Genomic DNA, 26,222 nt, shown 5'->3' with positions numbered 1-26,222 from the left:
GAAAATCCGCTTTTTTATCGACAAATTTTGTTCAGCGATGAGGCTCATTTCTGGTTGAATGGCTACGTAAATAAGCAAAATTGCCGCATTTGGAGTGAAGAGCAACCAGAAGCCGTTCAAGAACTGCCCATGCATCCCGAAAAATGCACTGTTTGGTGTGGTTTGTACGCTGGTGGAATCATTGGACCGTATTTTTTCAAAGATGCTGTTGGACGCAACGTTACGGTGAATGGCGATCGCTATCGTTCGATGCTAACAAACTTTTTGTTGCCAAAAATGGAAGAACTGAACTTGGTTGACATGTGGTTTCAACAAGATGGCGCTACATGCCACACAGCTCGCGATTCTATGGCCATTTTGAGGGAAAACTTCGGAGAACAATTCATCTCAAGAAATGGACCGGTAAGTTGGCCACCAAGATCATGCGATTTGACGCCTTTAGACTATTTTTTGTGGGGCTACGTCAAGTCTAAAGTCTACAGAAATAAGCCAGCAACTATTCCAGCTTTGGAAGACAACATTTCCGAAGAAATTCGGGCTATTCCGGCCGAAATGCTCGAAAAAGTTGCCCAAAATTGGACTTTCCGAATGGACCACCTAAGACGCAGCCGCGGTCAACATTTAAATGAAATTATCTTCAAAAAGTAAATGTCATGGACCAATCTAACGTTTCAAATAAGGAACCGATGAGATTTTGCAAATTTTATGCGTTTTTTTTAAAAAAAAAGTTATCAAGCTCTTAACAAATCACCCTTTATGTTCGTATTTTTCACCAAAGCGCTAAATTAAAAGTACAAAAATCTATATGAAGACGATTATATTTTTATAAAGTCTTGTGAAATAATGAAAGGAAAAGATCTAAGGAATTGATTGTGAACCATTTTATTTTTATAGTTTAATTAATCTAAAAAAGTAACCGTGAAAACAAGCTGATTTCCAGCTTGAAAACTTAACATAATACTCAGCTTAACTGGAGCATCGGTGCCAGTTCTGTGATGGGTCCGTCAGTGGCAATAATGTACCAATTTCCCGTAGGGTATTTATTAATAATTGCAGCACTTCATACATTAAAAATGCAAGATTTCGATTCTTTTCTGTGATTGTTTTTAAACAGCTGATGTTGCATATTTTTCGAGATGTCCTGGATAAACGAGTACTCTGTTTTCTTTTAGTCCTTCACGGCTTAGGGTATACAGTGTTAAAAGAAAACATCCCTAACGAGTGCATCCATATTCTATTTTTATCTTAATAAAGAAACACATATTTTTTAAAGCATATCCATGTCGTTTTAACCACCACTTGTAGGGATGACACTTGACGTAATCAATCCTAAACTGAGGAAATATATTTGGTATTCTCATTTTCACGTAGATCAAAGTTAATATGAAATGCAATTGTAGACATTTTAAAAAATATCATTCGGAAATTCACTAGGATTCCTGTCGATTAGACTTCGCAAAAAATTTTGGAATCATGTTTTCCCACTGTCCTATATCGACTCTAAAATTGATTTTCTTGGAACAGTGTTTTAGTGATAATTTAAACATGTGAATATCAACACCCGATTCTTTTTTAATAACAAATGTTGTTTCACTAAAATTTCATAAATTTATGATCCGACGGATTAATCTTTATGAGTACAAGTAATTCACAATAACGAGCTATGGTGAATCGAGAAAACGTCAGTTTACAAAAAATCAATCTGGCAATACCAGCGAGATTTCTACCAGAGAGAATGAAAACACAAGAGAACGAAACGGTGAAGCGAAACTGCGTTAGTAGGTGGCAGTCATAAGGGAAATTTCTCTAATATCATGCAGTTTGTTGTCGGCGTTTCTCTCAAATATCATACAGTTTGCGTCGGCGTCACCCAGTTCAGTTCTCTGCCCGCTTTACGAAACGTAAGAAAAATAGGATTTAGAACCAACTTTGTAGTAACAAATGTTCTTTTTATACCCTTCAGCACTACTGTGGTACAGGGTATAATAATCGTTTAGTATACCGATCGTCTTAGAATTAAATTCTGAGTCTATTTAGCGATGTCCGTCTGTCTGTTTGTCTGTCTGTCTGTCTGTCTGTCCGTCTGTCTGTCTGTTGGTGTTTTTTTGTGTGCAAAGTACAGCTCGCAGTTTTAGTCCGATTGTCCTAAAATTTGGTATAAGGTCCTGTTTCAGCTCAAAGACAATCCCTATTGATTATGGAAAAAATCGGTTCAGATTTAGATATATCTGCCATATATATTTTTCACCGATCTGGTCATAATTGGCTTGTATATCAACCGATCTTCCTCAAATTCCGTACATCCGAATATTTTATGAGTCTCGAAAAACTTGCAAAATATCAGCCAAATCGGTTCAGATTTAGATATAGCTCCCATATATATCGTTCGCCCGATCTACACTCATATGACCACAGTGGCCAATCTTTTACTCCGATTTAACTGAAATTTTGCACAGGGAGTAGAATTAGCATTGTAGCTATGCGTGCCAAATTTGGTTGAAATCGGTTCAGATTTAGATATAGCTCCCATATAAATCTTTCGCCCGATTTACACTCATATGACCACAGAGGCCAAAAGTATGTATTTGGGGTATAATATAGTCGGCCCGCCCGACTTTAGACTTTTCTTACTTGTTTATAAATGGTTTCATTCTATTAAATTTTTTTGACAGACAATTTGAAATTATAACAGCCAATGCCTTTATAGCCAATTTATCAAACAGCGCTTCGACCGCAATGTCGGTAATACCAAAGCTGCAGGCATTGTGCGACATCTATACGGTTGACATTTGTTTTCTTCGCAGAAGAGAACTTTTCGTCCTCTTGTATTTTCATTCTCTCTGTTTCTACTGATGAGGTGGTTCATGTAAACACTTTCGATGATCCACGTGTACTGGATAACCAAACTGTACGATGTTCAGTCGAACTTATTATCCTGATTTAAAAAAAAATATCTTACTACACGCAGAAAAGAATTAGAATCTAGAGCTCCTAGAGTATTTTTGGACGTGGAACATGGAACATTTTCCCCGCAAAAATTTAGTTCTCTCGCCAAAATGGTTGTCGGAATGCCATATCGACATCCCAGCAAAAAAAAAATGGATGTTGTTCTAAAGGCACAACTTTAAAAATACTTCAAAAAATGTCCTCCCAAAGATGTTCTTTATTTTAACTACACAGGAAGTTCCTTTAATTCAATTTTTTTATAGCTCGCATTTTTCATATTTTAATGAGCAAATTTTTTTCGAGAAAAATTTAAAATTTTTTGAAAATATTTAATGTCAAACATTTCAGACAAGTGGTAGAATGCACTAAAAATCGTAAAAATTATAAAAACAATATTTATTTGACAAAATATCACAAAATTTTTTAATTCACAGCCTATACAATGAATTCGGATTACATGACAGCCTATGTTAAATTCATCACTTCTACACCACTTTCGGATCCAAAAAGGCCATTTTCACTATTTTCTTTTTTTGGCAACGCTTTTTTTTTTGCTGGGATGTTTATCGTTTAAAAATCACATTTTGATCGAGGAGATGGTCATATTTGTTCTCTAGGTGTATTATTTATTGCGCACTATTCCTGTCTCATCTCATAATAGTGTTATTTAATTTTTTTTAGTGTTTTTTATGATGATCTGAACAGATTATTAATAGCTGTAAGCCACTGTTCATAATATATCGACTTATAATGAAGCACCCTATTAAGGGAAGCTTAATAAAATAAATTACTTATCAAATCATTTATTTTTATTTAATGGAATGCAATGCAAAAAAAAACAAAACAAAACAATACCAAATGGAAAACTACAGAGAACACTCAACACAACACTAGAACCATACAAAAAAGCCCAAGAGGTATAGTCAGGCACTTGGGAATTAAAAACACAAAACCCACTGCTGCTAAAGATATAGATGTGACCATTGAATATTATGTTGATATATAGAATTTTTATTTGTTTTATTGATAGTATCTTTCAAGTGGAGGATAATGGCCTGTTATTATATTTTAAACACAATGTTGTTAGTCGATATTCAAAAATATTATTGTAATATACCTTTGAGCTTTGCTCCCAGGACTTTCAATTCAATAATAATGCTCTTTAAGCCTTTATCGTATGAGTGACTTGGTTTTGTAAAACTGGCAATATCCCTTTTTAAGGATTTTTATAATGATTTTCTCCAGCCTTTTTTCTTTGTATTTTTTCACCTCGAAACGATCACGACTTCAAAAAACAAAAAAAAAACTTAAACGCCACGATAATCAGGATTAACAAAATTAACACCAACAACAATTTAGAACCCAATAGAATACTTCCGCAAAATTATTTCCCATTTAGCACGTAAGTGACTTTAGATGCAATTTCTATATATTTATTTAAACATTTGCGTGTTTTCTTTTTATTTTTTTTAAATATTTTCGTGCTTGTTGCTGTTTTCTTTTCGAATTAAAAAGGCACGGTTATTTATTTACTTATTTATTTTTTGTTTCTTCTCTGTAACGGAAAAAGCGGTTATGATCGCGGCGTTTTATATTCGTTTTCTATAACGACGACGTTGTTTTCATGAGGACGGCTAAATCTATACTGCGTTTATACCCCATATTGACTGCTGGAGAGTCGAAACAACGAAGTTATCGATCGGCTTGTATGGCTGACTGGTTCGCTTGGCTTGCTGCTGGCTGTTTGTTGGTTGGCTCACTGAAAAATGCCCCCGAGAAGTGCTTTTGGTGGGTATGACTGGCATTTGCTTGAGTGTAGCAGGGCTTTGTGTGTGTGTGTGTTTGTGGGTATAGCAATTGACGCTTAATTGTAGTGGTTAGTCAAGCTACGTTTTTTTACCCCCAAAAATTAAATATCCCCAATGTGGAGAAGAATTTTATTTCAGTATGTGTGTGCTCCGCTACAGTATATTGCTTTTGAATTATGACGGTGTAAAGCGAAAGAATAATTTCTTTACAAAACATTTAATAAAGTTTATTTAAAAGTAATTTCATCACCATTAGCTGTTATTTAAAGATTTAAAAGTCAATTAGTTTTTATTTTTCATCAAAAAAAAGATGGCTTTTTGAGTCCACAACCTAGAGATATAAGTTAGGTCTGTAAGGGGTATACCAAAATATATGGATGTCAACCGCAATCGTCTTGAGCGTATTCATTAAACCCTGCACTGCAAAAAATATTTACGTGATATTAAAGATTACGCAACCTAAATTTAAGGATGCGAAATTTACAAAATATTAAAGACAAATAATAAAATTATTAATAAATAATAATAAAATAATGAAATTTTAATTAAAATAAAGTTTATAATCTTTGCTTTCAAAAAATTTCATTAAATTTAGGACACAAATGTTGTAAATTTGCCTCCCTCCGTTAAAGTCGCATGTCCTTCAACTAAGGCTAATTTTCTTTAAAGAAAAGAAACACATTTTTGAAGAAATTGTCCTTAAATTAACTTAAATATTGAAACGCTTTAAATATAGGCTAAGACTTTTGAGGATTGAGCGTCTTTGGTTTAAAGTTTTTTTTTTTTTTTGGAAATTAAGAAAACATTTTTCAATTTGAAGTATCCGTTATAATTTGGATTTTTACACACAAAGAAAAAAAACGTTTGGAAAACGTATACCGAAAACGTTTTTCTTTTGTTAGAGTATTTTGAATTGCTTCGAAAAGTATACACTTTTATCACCAATAAAATTCGTTTGTTACAAAATTTTTATTTTTTCAATAAAAAAAGTTATTTTTGAACCAACAATACAGTCCATTTCATTTATATCAAACACTGTTCTTTTCTAAATTAAGGTCTTTAATAAGACACATTTTACAGTTCATAGTAAAAATTTAATATAGTAGAATGTAATGTTGAACATTTTTTCGGAATCTTCCGACCATATCTGCTATATATTGGTAAAAAAAACTTTGGTCGAAGCAGGGATCAAACCCACGACCCTTGGCATGCAAGTCGGACGTAGCAACCACTGCTCCACGGTGCCCAAGTAAATGTATTTTTCTGTTAAATAAACTTTGTTTAATCGGCTCGTGGGCGCCACAAGCTATGCTATATAAATATAATTTATATGGGTAATTGTCTATTGATGACAATAACGGCTATATAGCTCAGTGGATAGTGTTTTGGCTTACAAATTGCATGGTCCGCGGTTCGATTCTCCGTCCAGGCGAAAGGTTAAAAAAAATTAAAATTTATAAAATCGTATAATTTCTTCTACATTGTTTGTGTTACAGAAAAAGGTGCTAAGAACTAAAAAACTGGTGGAAGTGAGAAAGATGTGAGGGAAAATGCAATTAGCCAGAAACAATTTTTTTGAGGTAGTCTTTATGAAATTGTTTTTACATCCTGGAAAAGAATAAACGTTTATCACAAAAAGTATATACTTTTCTTCCAAATACACTTCCTTTCAACGAAAAGCAAATGAGAAACGAACTTTGTTTGTCTAAAATTTCGTTTGTGAGGAAAGAATTATTTTTTTGCGTGTAAACTGGCATTTGTTTCAACATGAGTACCTTTATTAATAAACGCGAAAAGTGAATGAAAATTTGATAAATGAGATTTTTATCGTAATGTTAATTTTATTGGTCCTAGATTTAAAGCCAGATAATTTTTTTTATCGGTCTATATCGAGCCCTAACCAAATGGATCGATAAAAACTAAATCATATACACTTTTTTATGGGTCTAAAATGCCAGTATATTTTCAATTTGTGGCAAATCGGATAAAAACTACAGAAATTAAACCGGGAGATCGGTCTAATGGGGGCTATGCCAAAAACATTGAGGTATATACACAATATTCAGCACATCTAATTGTAGTTCTAGAATCTAGACCCCAAATCGGAGGGCCGGTTTATAAGGTGGCACCATTTTCGGCACACCTCTTTATGGTACTACAATACCTCCAGATTTCCATTTTCAGGCAAATTGAATGAAAACTACGGTTTATATAAGCCCCAGACCCCAAATCGGGGGATCGGTTTATATGGGAGCTATATCAAAACCTGGACCGATATACCCCATCTTCGAATTTGGTCTGCGTGCAGACAAAAGACGATTCTGTGCCAAATTTCAGGACGATAGCTCCATTATTGAAGACTGTAGCGTGATTACAACAGACAGACAGATGGACATGCTTATATCGTCTTAGAATTTCTCTCTGATCAAGAATATATACTTCATATAGTCGGAAATCGATATTTCGATGTGTTCCAAACGGAATGACAAACTTATTATACCTCCGTCACCATTCTATGGTGGTGGGTATAAAAACAGTGAACCCACCATGAACAAAAATTTTGGTTAATTTTAGAAAATTTAGATTATTTTTTAACAGATTTTAACAGATCTATAAACGCTGCCATCACGTCGATATCACAAAAATAAGTAAGTATTTTTCGACAAATTGAAGAAAATTTATTAGACGTAATTAATTTTTTTTATTTTTAAAATAATTTTGAAGGAAAAAATTGGAGTTCAAAATTGCAAGAAAGCCTTTAGTGTCTTTCTGGGTATTGAACCCACGAATTTTTCTACACGCAAAGAAGGAATATGACCACCCAAAACATGTTTCATGAGCAAAATGTTTTTTTTTTGGTCAGTGAGTATGGAGCATTTTTCTCGCAAAAATGTTCTTTTTCAGCAAACATATACATGATTGCCGAAATCAGATACATAATTATCGAGAAAATAATAGTTTTGCGACAAACAAGTTAAATGTTCTCCGTCCAAAAATAACATTTTGCTCTTGAAACATGTATGAGGTGATCGTATTCCTTCTGTGGAACATGCATACAACAATATCTTTCACAATTCAATGACCCAATGCTTTATAGCGCCATAAATAACACACAACTTTATGAAGATCATGGACTTCTATACGTGCTTTGCGTGTAAGAATGTATGCGTAAGCCTAGCAAGGAAATATTCAATATGTAACATGAGCAGCGGCATGTTGAGCAGACCAGTCAATCAATATGGAAGGTTTTAATTCCATTTCAAATGGAGAAGGAGATCGAGAATGAAATTTTTGAAATAGTTTTCAGAATCGCCCAAATCGCAAAATAACAAAACCATAGCGTTTACATACATACATACGAGTATTTCCTTACAATACGACTTGGTTTTGTGTTTTTTTTTTGTTTTATTTCCTCTTCGATCTCTCGATATTGATGGTCATGGTGATGGAAGTGATGCTTATGGGGCATTGGAAGATGGTGGCGGGGGACAATGGGCATTTAGTTTTTGTACACCAGCCTATGGGTTTCGATAGTTGCATCGCTTTGGACTTTCAGACACACCATGCGATCGATTCGTTGTAATTGTTTTGTTCTTTTCGAATATAAATTTTAATTTTTATTTATTGCCATATTTTTCGTTTCTGTATTTTCCAGTTTTGTTTATAATAATAAATTTATAGTTGTTGGTCGTTGTGTTTTAATTGAATAAATGAGAACCGAATGAAACATGAGGTTTCCTATTGTAAAAGTTTTGCCACTGTCACACAGACACACACAGTGGGTATAAAAAAAAGCTAAGCGGAAAATGTTTCCTGGATATTTGCTTATTGAAAGAGGTTCTGGTGTGCAAGAGACACTCAAGGCATTTGCCTATTAGTCGAATGGAAATCTCAAAAGACCATCAGAAGATATATGTTTAAGAAAGATAAAGGATGATACGGTCAAAATTTGGTCAATATAAACTTGACGTATTTCTTTCAATTTTGCATTTAAAAAACCTTAACACCCCTCATTTTGAAGGTGTGTGTGTGTTGAATTTTGCTCCTATTTTGATTTTGGAATTCACTCTTCAGTTGTCAAAATGCCGTCCAAGCAAGAAGAGCAGCGTATCAAAATTTTGCTCGCGCATCGCGAAAATCCGAGCTACTCGCACGCAAAGCTGGCAAAATCGCTAAAAGTTGCCAAATCAACCGTTACAAATGTAATTAAAGTGTTTGGGGAACGTTTGTCGACAGCCAGGAAGTCTGGATCGGGGAGAAATCGAAAACCGGAAGCCGCTGAGACGACAAAGAGAGTTGTCGGTAGTTTCAAGCGAAACCCTAACCTCTCCGAGATACCGCAAATAAGCTGGGTGTATCGTCTACAACCGTGTATCGAGCCAAAAAACGAGCCGGACCATCGACTTACAAGAAGGTAGTGACTCCAAATCGCGATGCTAAACAAAATACGACGGCCAAAGCGCAATCCCTGAGGCTGTAAACGACGATGCTGACGAAGTTTGACTGCGTGGTAATGGACGACGAAACCTACGTCAAAGCCGACTACAAGCAGCTTCCGGGACAGGAGTTTTATACGGCAAAAGGAAGGGGAAAGGTGGCAGATATTTTCAAGCACATAAAACTGTCAAAGTTCGCAAAGAAATATCTGGTTTGGCAAGCCATCTGTACCTGTGGCTTGAAAAGCAGCATTTTCATAGCTTCCGGGACTGTCAACCAAGAAATTTACGTGAAAGAGTATTTGAATAAACGTCTGCTGCCTTTCCTGAAGAAACACGGTTGTTCCGTACTGTTTTGGCCGGATTTGGCATCTTGCCATTACTGTAAAAAGGCCATGGAGTGGTACGCCGTCAACAACGTCAGGTGGTTCCCAAGGACAAGAACCCTCCCAACACGCCAGAGCTCCGCTCAATTGAGAAATACTGGGCTATTGTCAAGCGGAACCTAAAGAAGACCAAAGAAACTGCTAAGGACGAGCAGCAGTCCAAGGCAAACTGGCTTTCTGCGGCGAAGAAGGTGGACAAGGTGGCTGTACACAATCTGATGGCAGGTGTCAAGCGTGAGGCCCGGCAATTCGGATTTGGAAAAGCGAAAGCCTAACTGAATATTTTTCCTGAATTTTGTACTAATTGAACTTGAAAAAGAAATTTAATTTGATTTTTTAAATAAACGATTTCACCGATTTACACGCGTTTTCCCTTGACCAAAGTTTGACCGTATCACCCTTTAGATTGTAGTTGCCACATTATGATACTTCCGGCTGACTTAAATAAAAAGGCCACTTTCAACCAACTTGGCTGGAACATGCAACAACCGTTGTCATAGATATAGGGAGTAATAAGAAATTTATTTGAAACGCTACTAGACTAATGTACGTATTTCAGGTCTTTGGATCATTGTTTGTCTGAATCCTACCAACAGATTCCAGATAGTTCCCTGGAAAAGCCAACCGTCAGTCAACCATATTAGGTAAATATTTTCGGAGCCACCGTGTGCAATGGTTAGCATGCCTGTTTTGCTCGCCAAGAGTCATGGGTTAAATCCCAATTTCTACCGAACACAAAGAAGTCATAAGGTTGGATTACATATCATACCTTGATCCGTGCGTTGATGGAAGGGTTGATTTTTTTCAGTTTGAAGCACTCTAACAAAACTGTTGCTTTCAAAGAGAAAATGCAACTCTTCAATCAACTGACGCATTAACGCATGGTACGAGTATGTAACTCAACCTTTACAGAGTTCATCCGACAGCACTCATTATAAGAGGGAAGTTAACCACTTGGATAGTCTATATGAGCTGTGAACAGAGAGATTGCCACTATACCTAACCTGACCTAAATTAGTTCAAGTGTTCAGCCATCTGGTTGAAAGATGTGCGGCAGTCTATGAGCGTTTATGACTTGAAGATTTGATTGAATCTTGACTTCTTTTATGGTAATATTTTAACCTGAAAAACGCTGCATTTTCCAGTGTAAAATACTCAATGGGTGCTCACAAAGCCTTACAGACTATTTGGCCAATATATTAATGCCAATAGATGCAACATGACATTAGGGAAATTGGCGACCATTGTACTAAATGCGACCAACATATACAAACAATTTTCTAAACTTTTACCATAATTAATCGTTTATTCGATTAATGAAGTTGCAGCCAAAAAACAATAAATTCCCATATTTTCGATATTGAAAGTCTTCATAACCCCAAGCAGATTGGTTTATGTTGGGCGCCTTTAGTATCTTGACAACTTTCAATCATTCTTTCCTTCCATTTTTTTGGAATATATCATAAGATGATCCAGTCTTAATTTACCGCCAACAATAACGGGATAAAACTTTTGGTTATTTATTGTGCATTTATTTATGTATTGTGTATTTGGTTATTTATTTATTGTGTATTCGTCGAAGTAATTTCATACGAAGACTTCATACGAACAAAGTTACTGTAAGCCTACATTCTTCATGTGTCTAATATACATTCCCAAGTACTATGTTAAATGAACACTGAACTTTAGAGGTTGTGTCACACAAGCGTTAGGCCTGATTTCCAGAAACATGCTTCAAGATTATCTGCTCTGCCTAAAAATTTCACCAACACTATGACTAGACTTCAGGACTATATATAAGTAAACAGGAAAAAAATTGATGACCAAATTTTTCCAATTCAAATTTTAATTACATTTTAAAAACTAACCAATTAAACATTTAATTGGTTCAACATTTTTTTTAATTGAAACAAAACTCAATCACTCAATTTTTTAATTGGATCAATTAATTTTTTAATTGGATCAATTAATTTTTTTTAAATTGATTTAAATTGATCAATTTTTTTAAATTGGATCAATTAATTTTTTTTTAAATTGACTTTTTTTTAAATTAATTTTTTTTAATTGACTTTGGTGATTGATACTATCATTTCTGTGATTGCAGACATTTCAATTAAAAACTAATTGGATCAATTAATTTCGTGATTGTAGAGAAAATATATTTTCTTCTGTGTTCCTATACTTAAACAATATTTCTGCATAAGTAGAATGAGTTACCGTCTTGTAGCATTAAAAATTGATTTTGAACAAATATATTCAGAAACCCCATCACCACGTAACCTGGTTTTTCGCTTTGAAGTAAAATGTTCAATTTGTACAAAAGCATTCACACTCTATCCCATTTCCCCCACAGTTCACCACAGTATTGTGTAAAACAGGCACATTTCGTTTATGACGTCTTAAAAATGCCAAAAAATCTTGTTTGTGTAATCGGCTATTCCTTATTTTCGTAGCAACATGGTGTGGGAAAATTTTTATTGTTTTGATAAGGCCATTAATTAAAATCCTAATAAGATGAGGTAAAGAAAGATGAGAGACGAAGCCTGTTGATGAAATTTTAACAAATTACCACAATAAATCCATGCTGATCAAAATCAAGCGATATTATAGCCCAGCAAAAAAAGCGTCGCCAAAAATGCAATGGAAATGTTCTTTTTGGATCCGGAAGTGGTGCAAAATTGACGCAGAAGCGATGAATTTAACAAGGGCTTGTCATAAGACGGAAGTCCTCCATTTTAACAGCCGGTGCATTGAATTTGCATAACCTCTTTAGGTGTCATTTTTTTTGCATGGTCTTTAGAAACCATGTACTAACACCATGTACCAAATTTCAGCCGGATCGGATGAAATTTACTTCTCTTAGAGCAATCGCAAACCAAATTTGGGGGTCCGTTTATATGGGGGCTATACGTAAAAGTGGACCGGTATGGACCAATTTTTGCGTGGTTGTTAAAGACCATATACTAACACCATGTACCAAATCGGATAAAATTTGCTTCTCTTAGAGCAATCGCAAGCCAAATTTGAGGGTCCGTTTATTTTTTATTTTTTTCCGTTTATTATTGATTTCAACAGACGGACGGACATGCTCAGATCGGATCAGAATTTCACCACGACGCAGAATATATATACTTTACGGGGTCTTAGAGCAATATTTCGATGTGTTACAAACGGAATGACAAAGTTAATATACCCCCATCCTATGGTGGAGGGTATAAAAATATATAAAGGAGACTACATATACATGTTCCTTACGAACTAACCATTATAAAATTTCAGTAAAACTGTAGAATTTAATTCAATGAAGAGAAACAAGGAGTAAATCACATATTCCCTGTGGTTTTTTTCGTCTCGGACACATTAACATATTTTAGCTCCACGTTCCCAATAAATCCAAATAGATTAGATAGTACAAACTAGCCAATACCATGATATCGGATATACTCGTAAAACAGCTTTAGAAATGGGCCAAACTACTTTTATAGTTTTGTTTTTCCAAACATCTTGTACACAATTTGTATGGCTTATTTGTACAGATGTCATGCGTAAAATGTTTCTACATACGTTTCTTCAGTTGACTTTATATGACCATGTTGTTATGGTAGAAATATGCTCAGTATTGCATTATAGTTTGTTAATGAATGATCGATGCCGAACATGTTGCAGAAAATTGCTATGATGCATTAATTTGACACTCCAGTAATTTGGGGCTACTAGTGGCAAAACAGCGATCTTATCGTATCATCCTCATTAGCACAAAGAATTAGTCGGGCCGGCATGTCCAAGAGATTGATCGATTTACATTTGAACTTTTTTTTAGTGCTGGCAATGCTGTTATTCGTTTCTCTTTATTCAGCATTTGATAAGGGTATATGCAGGGTTGCCAAATATTTTTAATTGATTTTAAAAAAGTTACCAAACAATTTGGAAATTTCTTTTTAGAATAAAATGTAATTAAATTGAAATTAACTTTCACATGGATACTATCGGTCACAGAAATATGGTCGTATACTAAATATGGACGCTGTGAAGGATATAAGCTTATGTTATGTCTGTACAGCTGCAAAAGTCGAAAATTGCTTTTCCTCTAATCAAATATTTAAAACCAATAGTTGAAATTTTCATTTTATAATATTCAATTTTGACATACCTACCTTTTTATTTAATAATACTTCCCTGTAACTTCTTGGTTTTCAAAGATTTTTCTTATTCTTCTTGAGCTATCCCACCCATAATAAATTAATTATTATTCTGGTTTAATATATGTCCATCCTATATGGAAAGGATACGAGTTTTCGAAAGAAAATGTCTAAGAGCTTGCACTTCTTTATTTAGGTCAGCACAAAGCGACTACACAAAATACATATCAAATAAAAAGCTTTATGATGAAGCGAATGTAGTAAGGATAGACAATTTTATTATTCATCTGATCAGAAATTACATTGTAAGATGCACTTCATGTACTACGAATAATTTGATATTGGCGCCATATTATGCGGATGAAAGATATATTGTAGACACGTCAAGTAAAGGATGGGTCCCGCCTGAGGCTTTTTTATACCTCGATAAAAAAAAGATCATTCAGAAAGAAAGTGCCTTTCCTGTGTTTTATCACCGTTATAGAAGGGCCAATATCAAAGCTATTGATTGTACAAACTATTCAGACAATAACTTAAGATTCAGCACTAGCATATCAAATAGAGACCTACTTTCCTCTAATAAACCTGTACCAAAACAGTACTGGTGGCTAATGAATTAAAATTTATATTTTAAATCCTTTGCTTTTAAACTTCTGACTTAACCTTTAAAAATAAATCTAAACGTGATGTTTTTTGCAATTACTTTTCATTACAAAAAATTTGCAATAGATTTACTAACATGAAAGAATAAAACTAATATCATAAATTTTCAAATAAAAAGTTCAACAATAATTATTGTACTCGAGAGCCCGACTAGGGGACTAAGTATTAAGAGACTAAATATTATATACTATTGTTTATTGTAGTTATATATTATATAGTTAATTTTGAATAAATAAACACGACAAAAAAAAAATAAATTAATTATTTCTTAACGAAAATGTAAACCATTGAATTTTCCTCCGGAATGAAATTTCACACAAACAAAATTCTCTTGTAATTATTACTTTACAGTACATTTATACTAAAGTTAAAAGAACTTCTTTATTTACTTCTATTTTAATAATTTTGGTATTGATTTCTGCCAAAATATTGGAGAAAATTTATAACATTTAAGATATTCCATTGATCAAGTGAGAAAATGATCATATCAAAATCTTTTAGTTGTAAAATCCTTGAATTCCCAAAACGACATGAAACATATTGCTGGCAACCCTGTTTATAAGCTCTCATTTATTCAGCGGAGATAAGAGAACATGTTTAAATTGTAAGAGAAACCAACAGTCCATATGTTGTTTAGCTATTGAATAGCTAAATAAATTAAAATAGATTCAAAGCATGTGTGAACGATTAAAAAACCACAATAAAAAAAATAAACAATTGCACTTTGTTTTTTTTTTCCTTCGAACTATAGCTCGTATGAGTAGACAGTTTTCGATACAACATTGTCAAATGAAATGCGCCAACCCAAGCAATGACTCTTCTTTGTATTCTCGCTGATTGAGGTAATTCAAAACAAATTTGAACAATTTGAGCACAACGACATGACAGCCGCCATAAGAATGTCAGGAATGCAATGCAACTGCCATACACATAGAGATATCTACTAGAGATACTACTGGGTGCAACTACAACGTCATTATTGGATGTTTAGAGCTTTTAATTAGTCAATTACAACAAAAGTGCATGTCTCTCTCTCCCCATTTGTGATCCCGATTTGGTTGAGTTTTTTTCAAAAATGGGAAGACAGATAAACAGGTGGCGAATATATTCCTGCTGGTAATAGAGGAATATATATTGGAATGTGCCATTTTAGCATTTTTCTTTACACTCTGCATAGAGAATAATATGCACAAAACAGAGACTATGTGAATGGTTCTCTCTTTGTATAAAAATTGGGAGCTTAGGATGGAGGTGTGTGTTTTTCAGCATTCTCTTCAAAAATTTGTTCGTCTTGTTGTAGTGCTAGGAAACTGCATAGAAAAATTTGTGTTTATTTTTTTTCTCCATGCTAAAGTTGCTTGTCATTTAAACAAATAAATATTCATGCAAATTAGGGGTATTCACTGATGGTTTCAATTTGAGAGAAATCAAAACATACTTGTTCAAAATTTCTTTTCAATATTTGTATTCAATCTTCCAGAGAAAGAAATGTTGGCACAGCGAAGAAAAGTAAATTGTTTTATAGGAAGAATAAACTAACTCATACGAAAAGTGAACTAAATTGTATCCCACATTTTGGAATTTCCACAAAACGTTGTTACAACCAGGAAAATTTAATGTCCTGTGCTACTTTCTAACTGCAGTTCACGAAATTACACCCTCTCATAGAAGAAAAAATTAGCTAAAAGTAAAGAAGAAAATTATTGGCGCCAAATTATGACCTGTAGTTCATTCTTGCTATTTTTGTGAGTCGTATGAAAATATCCATTTGCTTTAGTTCATATTGAACTTATCTTTACGGTCATTGAACTTAATACTCACGTTTAGTTCATAAAATGTTTGAGACATACTTAAAAAAACGAAAAATTCATTGGGTTGTAGAAAATTTCGCAAAAAATAATACAATTTAACTACACACAAACAATTTTTTTGCAATAAAAATAAGTTAAATTTACTTTAGTTTAACTACGGAATTTTTTTTTCTGTGTATTGACTTTCGCAAGTTATCGCTTATTTTAAGAGTTCCATTTCTCATCTTTAGAAATATTTAGAGGACTAGAGGAAGGGGATTTCTACCCTCTCAAGAAATGTCGCCGGCGTTTATATTTCCAGAATGAGTAAACCTAGTGTTGCAATCTGCTAACTGCCAGCTCTATCGTAAAGCTTGACATTTTTGAGGTTCTACATACTCAGAACGAGAGTTGTTTGTTTACAGAAACTTAAAAGATTCACCTCGACAAAAAGATGGAATTAAATCGTGAACTATTTTGTGCGATAATTTTTTCGTGCATCGATGAACTTAATTCAATTTTTAGGCGATAAAGCTGCGTCAAGGATCGATGCTTATCGATGGTGAATTCATCCCAGGTCGTAGTCCACACCAAGACGAATTTCGTGAAGTTGATCCAAGTTCTTGTTCAGGAAACCATTGATGCTGTGTGCAAACTGATATTGCATGATCGTTATGTTACCTATCGTGAGATTGAGGCTTTAGTGGGACCAGCATACATTCAATAGTACATGAACATTTGACCGTCATATGTTCGTTGGAGGAAACAGGTTCGTGTCGATTGGTCGAAAGAAATACTCCAAAAATATGATTGCTGTGTTTCGAAACACTTCTATGATATATAAGTAGAGAAAGTAGAGTGAAGTCAATTTCACGAAAATTTTTCCAATTAAAGTCTTAATTGAGTTTTAAGAAATATTCAATTAAACGTTTAATTGATTCAACAAATTTTTTAATTGTAACAAAAATCAATCGCAAAAATTTATATTATCAATTAATTTTTTAATTGATACTATCATTTCTGTGATTGAAGACATTTCATTTAAAAAATTCATTGGATCAAATGTATAACAAAACAAGTAAGGAAAGTCTAAAGTCGGGCGGGGCCGACTATGTGTGTAAATATAACCATAGCGATAGGCGGTAGGCGAACACTTATTTACGTGTATTTCTTATGGGAAGTCCAAAATCCGCGACGGAATACCGTGACGGCTAGCGGCGTGTCGCTAAATTAAAACTTATTCTAACTCCTTGGCGAAAACTGGTATAGTGTTGCCATCGCTTATCAATTTTTTTAACTCACCACTAGGAATTGCTGTTGCCTGGGCACGTGTAGATTATTTTTTCTTGAAATAACTCAACAAATAACAAGCCATTGTATGTTTTTATTCAACTTCATTGTTTAATATTGTCAAAGCATGCTGTATTGACAACAAAAACGCTAGGAAACGTGAAAAAGGGAATTATACGCCGTCAAGCTTATTGTATTTGCCGTTGCGGCAAAAATGTTTCGCCTACCGCCTATCGGTATGGTTATATTTACACACTATATTATACCCTGCACCACTTTGTAGATCTAAATTTTCGATACCATATCACATCCGTCAAATGTGTTGGGGGCTATATATAAAGGTTTGTCCCAAATACATACAATATCACTCGATCTGGACAGAATTTGATAGACTTCTACAAAATCTATAGACTAAAAAATTTAAGTCGTAAAAAAATAGTAAAAAAATACGGGAAACATTTAAATCTGAAGCAATTTTAAGGAAACTTCGCAAAAGTATATTTATGATTTATCGCTCGATATATATGTATTAGAAGTTTAGGAAAATTAGAGTCATTTTTACAAATTTTCGATTAAGCAGAGGCGATTTTACAAGGAAAATGTTGGTATTTTGACCATTTTTGTCGAAATCGGAACAACATATATAGGAGCTATATCTAAATCTGAACCGATTTCAATCAAATTTGGCACGCATAGCTACAATGCCAATTCTACTCCCTACATCGGAGTTAAAAATTGGCCCCTGTGGTCATATTAGTGTAAAACGGGCGAAAGCTATATATGGGAGATATATCTAAATCTGAACCGATTTCAACCAAATTTGGCACGCATACCTACAATGCCAATTCTACTCCCTGTGCAAAATTTCAATTAAATCGGAGTAAAAGATTGGCCACTGTGGTCATATGAGTGTAAATCGGGCGACCAATATATATGGGAGCTATATCTAAATTTGAACCGATTTCAATAAAATTTGGCAGAAATGACTACACTACTAATTGTACTCCTAGTGCAAAATTTCAACCAAATTGGGGAAAAACTCTGGCTTCTGGGACCGTATTAGTCCATATCGGGCGAAAGATATATATGAGAGCTATATCTAAATCTGAACCGATTTTTTCCAAAATCAATAGGGATCTATTCTGAGCCAAAACACATACTTGTGCCAAATTTGAGGTCGTTTGGACTAAAACTGCGACCTAGACTTTGATTACAAAAATGTGTTCACGGACAGACGGACATGGCTATATCGACTCAGGAGCCCACCCTGAGCATTTTTGCCAAAGACACCATGTGTCTATTTCGTCTCCTTCTGGGTGTTGCAAACATATGCACTAACTTATAATACCCAGTTCCACAGTGTGGCGCAGGGTATAAACAGCAGGGGCGTTTTAGGGCCCCTGCTATTTTTGTTATACATAAACGATATCTCAAAGCTTAAGTTATATGGACATGATGCTGGAATTATTAAGGAATATATCAGAGTAAATAACATAAACTGGTTTTGAAAGTACACCCACAGAAGGAATATGATCACCCCAAACAAATTTCAAGAGCACCACGTTACGTTTTCACAGCGACCATGTAGCATGTTTGTCGCAAAAATATTCTTTTCTCGTCAAACATAATATGCTTTCCGAAATCAGATACATAATTTTCGAGAAAAGAATATGATTTCGACAAACATGCTACATGTTTTCCGTGAAAAAGTAACATTTTGCTCTTGGAACATGGTTGGCGTGATCATATTCCTTCTGTGCGTTCAGATAAAACCAAATTAGTACGATTTCGACCATATACAACTGGATCTGGTTTTAATGTTCAGATTGAATATAAATGTGTACGAGATGATGAGGATGCAAAATAGAAGGATATCATGAAAAAAGTCATTATAAAGCGTAACACGCAAGTCTCGCAAACATTTCAAAGGCAATGCCAACCCTATAGGAGTTTTTGCTAGCATAAATACCAATAAGTTTCACATTGCTTGTAAAATTCGTACAGGATCAGTTCCTTACACTGAAAAAAATATTGTCGTGAGGCCAAAGATTTCATACCCTTAAAATACGGATGCAAATTTTGCTTACACTCAAAAAAAGTGAACTCTCTATTTCACTAAATTTAACTTTATTTTAATTCGTGGTATTCTTGTGTTTGGAGAAAGTTTCCTTTACTCTAATAACTTTTTGCGTACGTTAGTTAAATTAACTAAAACCGAGGAAAAAATATACACAAATGAAGTATAAAGATTAACTAAATTCGTGTCTTCCACAAAATAGTTCAGTATTTCTTTAAATTTGCAAATTTTACTACAAATGCATTCATCATGAACTTCGTATGTCACTAAAGACATTCTTGCAATATTGAACTCCATTTTTCCCTTCCAACTACAAATTTTTCTTAAACAAGTGAAAAAACTTAATTATGTCTAATAATTTTTCTTGAATTTGTCGAAAAATATTGAAATGACATCGGCGTGATGCCAGCGTTTGTAATACTGTTTAGTTAAAATTTTCAACAAATATTTAAAATTTTCTAAAATTAACCTGAAGTTTTCTTCCTGGTGGGTTCACTGTCAGTGTAGCATAGAAGACGCATTTTTCTAACATAAAGTTTTTTTTCTTGTTCAAAACTCGATAAACTTTTCAATGAAGTCGTATTGTCCTTATAATTAAGCGATTTTACTTAAAAATGGGTATCATAACATGAAAGAAACATTTTTTGGATTAAGGTCAACTTGACTTTAATAATTCAGAAAAAATCTTTAAAAATAATGAAATTGTCTTTAAATTTGTTGTCTTTTTGCAAAAAAATTCGTTAAAAAATAGAACATGTTTTTCATCACCTTATTTTAAAGATGTTTTTTTACTTGAAAAATAGCATACTTTCTACTGGAGCCAGAATTTGGAAAATAAAGTTGTCATTAACTCGTTTTTAAAGGACTTGATAGCATATTAAGATAAAAATTTGAAAAAAAAACAAAAAATCAAAATTTACTTCCTAGAAGCAAGTACACAATTTAAAAGAGAATTGTGTCCTTAAAGTATCCTTACTTGTATTCTCCGCTTCTTTGGCTCGGAATCAATACCAAAATTTTAAAGTAAAGACAAAATCTTTGGAACCGGAACTACTTGGTTCCAATCCGGAACTACTAAGGGGTGTTCGGCAGAAACTGGTTTACAATTCATAGGTTGGGTTAGATATCGTGACAGCTCTTTACTTTTAGGCTCACTTAAACTATTCAGTCTATTCTGATACCACATATGGTGAACTCTCTATTCACCGTTCTAAACTAACAAATTTATTTTATTTAATATTTTGGCTAAGCATTTTTCAATGAGTACCCCTAACGACCAATTTGGCTCTTGTTGATGGCGCAGATATAAGCTGATTTACTAGCGACAAATGTCTGTCGATGCAATGCATGAGATGTTCGATTTATTTTCCCCCCACTTCTACTTAATAAAAATGCAATAAAGTAACCGATTAAACGACCCAATGGCCAAACAGGCCACTAAACAATCGCTGAGCAAGTGTGAGCTATGATCTGATTGAATTTAAACAAGCAAAAAAAAAATGTTCACATCGTTTTATGGGGATAGGAGCTGTTTGGTTCAAAAGTTGATAGAGACGAGAAGGCAATAGGTAGTAGCAGTCATTCTGAATGTGAGGTCCATAATTAAAAAAAAAAAACAGCTACAGCTCATTTAGATGGTTGCAGATGAATGCAAATTTTATGTGCCAGAGAGCTATTACCAATATAAGAGCTGCCAGTCATAGCTGCCCCAGGCAAGAAAAAAAAAAAAACAACGTTGCAAAAATAGAAACAGTTAAATGGCAATGCGATGTGCAAATCAATTTATGGCATATCTTGATCTTGGCTTGTTGGGTTGGTTTGACTTGGCAGCGAGCATTGAGTGAATTGCTAACAAGCAAAATTATTTGCTATTCATCTATTTGGCCCATTATACGCCTTCTTAACTCACGGCTGGCGCTGGCATCATCAGTGATCTTGATGATCACCAACGCCATCACATTTGCTGATCTTAATGAAATAAAAAAATATTGGATTGGATGCCAAATGTTATATTCTTAATTTCTCTTTCGTTTTAGGTTTTTTTATTTTTAAATCGACAACGAAATTGAAAATTCGTCTTTGTTAGGATTGATCGTTTGGCTTGGTCAACACAAATTTTGACAAAGTGATAATAGCTTCAAATGAATTGTTTGGCTGTCAATTGTCACCAGCATTGTTTGACAATTGTTGGTTGCTTCCACAAATAAACAGTTTGAAAAGAAAAATGTTATAATTAATGTGGTTACTTATTTGTTATTAGCATATACCATAAGTAATAAAAATGTTTATCCTCACCATTTGAGTGATTATATTAGAATTGTTGGAATCTTTAGAAATCATGGACTAGTCAAACAAAGGCATATATAGCTGAACAGTTTCTAATTGAAAAAATAAATAAAATGCTATTATGAGATTTAAAGAATTCCCTTTTATACCTTGGATCATATGAAGCGCGTGTTATATGTATGTCATCCCATTGGCAACTCAAGGAAATCTTGGTCTTCTACCACACCGAACAAAACCGTAGTTAAACTACGGACGCTTTGTGAAATTCTCAAAATGTGGAGTATACTTTTTTTCAATTTTCGCACGAGGAAGTTCATTCTTCCTATAAAACAGTTTATTTTTTTTTCTGTGCATATGAAGCAAATACTTCTTATCGATCGGGTTGGTATTTTTACCATTTTTGTCGAAATCAGAAAAACATATATATGGGAGCTATATCTAAATCTCAACCGTTTTCAACCAAATTTGGCACGCATAGCTACAATGCTAATTCTACTCCCTGTGCAAATTTTCAAATAAATCGGAGCAAAAAATTGGCCTCTGTAGTCATATGAGTGTAAATCGGGTGAAAGCTATATCTAAATATGAACCGATTTCAACCAAATTTGGCACGCATTACTTCAATGCTAATTCTACTCCCTGTGCAAAATTTCAACTAAATCGGAGTTAAAAATTCATAATTTAATGGTTAAAAATTGTCATAATTTCCTATCTTACTCTGAATTTAACTTTGTAATCACTTTGGACCTGTAGGGCTTTTCGATTACTAATGAAATAAATGAAATGAAAAAAAATTAAAATTGGACTCTGTGGTCATATGAGTGTAAATCGGGCGAAAGCTATATATATTTCAACCAAATTTGGCATGCATAGCTGCAATGCTAATTCTACTCCCTGTGCAAAATTTCAACTAAATCGGACCAAAAAATTGGCCTCTGTAGTTATATGAGTGTAAATCGGCCGAAAGCTATATATTGGAGCTATATCTAAATCTGAACCGATTTCAACCAAATTTTGCACGCATAGCTACAATGCTAATTCTACTCCCTGTGCAAAATTTCAACTAAATCGGAGCAACAAATTAGCCTCTGTGGTCATATGAGTGTAAATCGACCGAAAGATATATATGGGAGCTATATCTAAATTTGAACCGATTTCAATAAAATTTGGCACACTTGACTATAGTACTAATTGTTCTTTTTGGGCAAAATTTTAAGTAAATTAGGGTAAAACTCTGGCTTCTGGGGCCATATAAGTCCATATCGGGCGAAATGTATATATGGGAGCTATATCTAAATCTGAACCGATTTCTTCCAAAATCAATAGGGTTATATTCCGATCCCCCGATTTGACCTCCGGAGCCTCTAAGAGCAGCAAATTTCATCCGATGCGGCTGAAATTTGGTACATGATGTTAGTATATGGTCTCTAATGACCATGCAAAAATTGGTCGAAATCGGCCCATAATTATATATAGGCCCCATATAAACCGATCCCCAAATTTGACCTCCGGAGCCCCTTGAAAGAGCAAAATTCATCCGATTTGGTTGAAATTTGGTACGTGATGTTAGTATATGGTATCCAACAACCATGCAAGAATTGGTTTATATCAGTCCATAATTATATATAGCCCCCATATAAACCGATCCCCATATTTGACCTCCGGAGCCCCTCGGAAGAGCAAAATTCATCCGATTCGGTTGAAATTTGGTACGTGGTAGTAGTATATGATATTTAACAACCATGTCAAAAGTTGTCCATATCTGTCCATAATCATATATAGCCCCCATATAAACTGATCCCGAAATTTGGTTTTGGAGCCTCTTGGAGGAGCAAATATTCATCCGAGTCAGTTGAAATTTGGTACATTGTTCTAGTATATAGCTGTTAACAACCATGTCTAACTAGGTCCATATCGGTCTATAGTTATATATAGCCTTCAGATAAATCGATCACCAATCACACAAAAATTGGTTCATATCAAGTTCATAATTGTATATAGCCCCCATATAAGCGACCCCCATATTTCAACTCTGGCTCTCTACGTATCGTGCAAAAAGTCCATATCGATTCGTAATTATTTGTAGACTTACCTCCACTCAAATAAAAGTGAACTCTCTATTTCACTAAAGCCAATTTAACTTTATTTTAGTTCATGGAATTATTATGTTTAGAGAAAGTTTTCTCTACTGTAATAATTTTTTGTGTACGTTAGTTAAATTAACTAAACCCGAGGAAAAAAATATACTCCAATGAAGCATAAAGATGAACTAAATTCGTGTCTTCCACAAAATAGTTCAGAATTTTTTTAAATTTGTAAATTTTTCCAAAAATGCGTCCATCATGAACTTCGTATGTCACTAAAGACATTCTTGCAATTTTGAACTCCAAGTTTTTCCTTCAAACTACAAAATTTTCTTTAACAAGTGAAAAAACTTAGTTATGTCTAATAAATTTTCTTGAATTTGTCGAAAAATATGTACTTATTTTTATGACATCGGCGTGATGCCAACGTTTGTAATACTGTTTAGTTAAAATTTTCTACAAATATTCAAATTTTTCTAAAATTAACCGAAAGTTTTCTTCCTGGTGCGTTCACTTTTTTTTTGAGTGTATACATAACTTTTTTGTCTAATATATACCACACTGAAAAAAAAGCATGCCCGGTTCAAAAGATTTTGTCTTTACTTTAAAAATTTTGGTATTGATTCCGAGCCAAAGAAGCGGAGAATACAAGTAAGGATACTTTTAAGACACAATTCTCTTTTAAATTCGGGTTTTGTGTACTTGCTTCTAGAAAGCAAATTTTAATTTTTCGCTTTTTTAGCTTTTTTTCTTCATATGCTATCAAAGTCCTTTAAAAACGAAATAACGACAACTTTATTTTCCAAATTCATACTCGACTTCCAGTAGAAACATGCTATGTTTCAAGTACAAAACGTCTTTAAAATAAAGTGTTGAAAAACGTGTCCTATATTTGAACGATTTTTTGCTTTGTAGTGAAGATGCATAAAGACAACAAATTTAAAGACAATTTCATTAAATTTAAAGATTTTTTCTGAATTATTAAAGACAAGTTGAGCTTAGCCCAAACATTTTTTCTTTAATGTTATGATATCCATTTTTAAATCAAATCACTTAATTATAAGGACAATACGACTTCGTTGAAAAGTTTATCGACTTTTGGTCAAGGAAAAAACTTTAACTAGAGAAATGCGTCTTCTATGCTAAGCAAAATTTGCATTCGTATTTTAAAGACATGAAATCGTTGACCTCACGACAATATTTTTTTCAGTACACGTATGGACTAACTCACAATTTAAAAAACGATGTTAAGAAGTTTTAAGATACCACAACCCAAGTAATTCGATTGTGGATGACAGTCTTTCGCAGAAGTTTCTACACAATCCATGGTGGAGGGTACATAAGATTCGGCCTGGCCGAACTTACGGCCGTATATACTTGTTGTTGTTTTTTTTTTTTTTTGCAGCACAAATAAATTAAATTTAGCATCAGTTTAAGTTTTTTCCTGTGTATACAAGAAATATTGCGAAGATAGAAATTTGTTTGAAATGTCGACTGCCAATTTCTAAATAAAAGCACGTTCAGCAATAATTGATTTGTTCAACGATCCATTTTGGCCTCTTTCCATTATTTTCTTAGCACAAAAGTTTAATTTTTTTTTTCATTTTATGTATTTAGATTTCATGCATTGACATGAAGAAAAGTCAATGGCCTCAATTGTCAAGAGTTTTATAACAAAACAAATGGTCAAATTTGTCACAGAAAATTTCTCGGGAAAATATGGTAAAAAAATTAAAGAACATTTGTGGGTTATTCTAACTCACATTTTTCATGATACGTATGTACACAAACAATAATTCTTTGCTCCGAAATGAAATTTTAGATCAACGAAGTTTTCTTTTATTGTAACTCTTTAAAAGCAAATAAGCCACTTTTTAATTTCATTCTGTTTTTGCAAATTATTTTTGATTAAGATCGAGTTTAGCCACTAAAACTCGATCTTAGCAAACACACCCTCAAAAAAATCGCTTCCGTAATATATATCCCAAACACATTTTGCTTCAAGCATACATATTTTCAGTATTGGTCCAAACAAAATATTGTTTGTATTGTTCAAACATATTATGTTTCACCTTAGGCTTACACTGGTAGTAAAAAATATTAATAAAATTTTCTTTGTGTGTATATATATTTTTAAGGCGCCAATTGGTTACTTACATTATTTTACTTGCAGCATACTCTCTAGGTCTCTCTTTCTAAACACATATATGTTTATAGCCTGTTTCTAAATTGATGTATATTTGCATCCAAGCATACTATATTTACAAACATTTTATGTCCCAACATATTAACAAATATGTCCCAAACATGTTATGCT

General features: G+C 33.7%; 1 protein-coding gene across 4 annotated transcripts in view; it reads right to left on the bottom strand.

Moving 5' to 3' along the window:
• for (cGMP-dependent protein kinase for) overlaps nucleotides 1–26,222 on the bottom strand; it is a 217,285-nt gene that overhangs the window by 179,936 nt on the left and 11,127 nt on the right. The window contains exon 1 of one of the 4 annotated variants that reach the window (XM_075297792.1): nucleotides 4,064–4,570. The exons of the other annotated variants lie outside the window; for them this stretch is intronic. The gene's annotated coding sequence lies outside the window, so the exon portion shown is untranslated. Of the gene's footprint in view, nucleotides 1–4,063; nucleotides 4,571–26,222 lie in introns of those variants that run through there. 4 annotated transcript variants of the gene reach the window in all.

Source organism: Haematobia irritans, chromosome 2, assembly GCF_050003625.1.
Source record: "Haematobia irritans isolate KBUSLIRL chromosome 2, ASM5000362v1, whole genome shotgun sequence".
Lineage (NCBI taxonomy): Eukaryota > Metazoa > Arthropoda > Insecta > Diptera > Muscidae > Haematobia > Haematobia irritans.
This window is presented reverse-complemented; position numbering and strand designations above follow the sequence as displayed.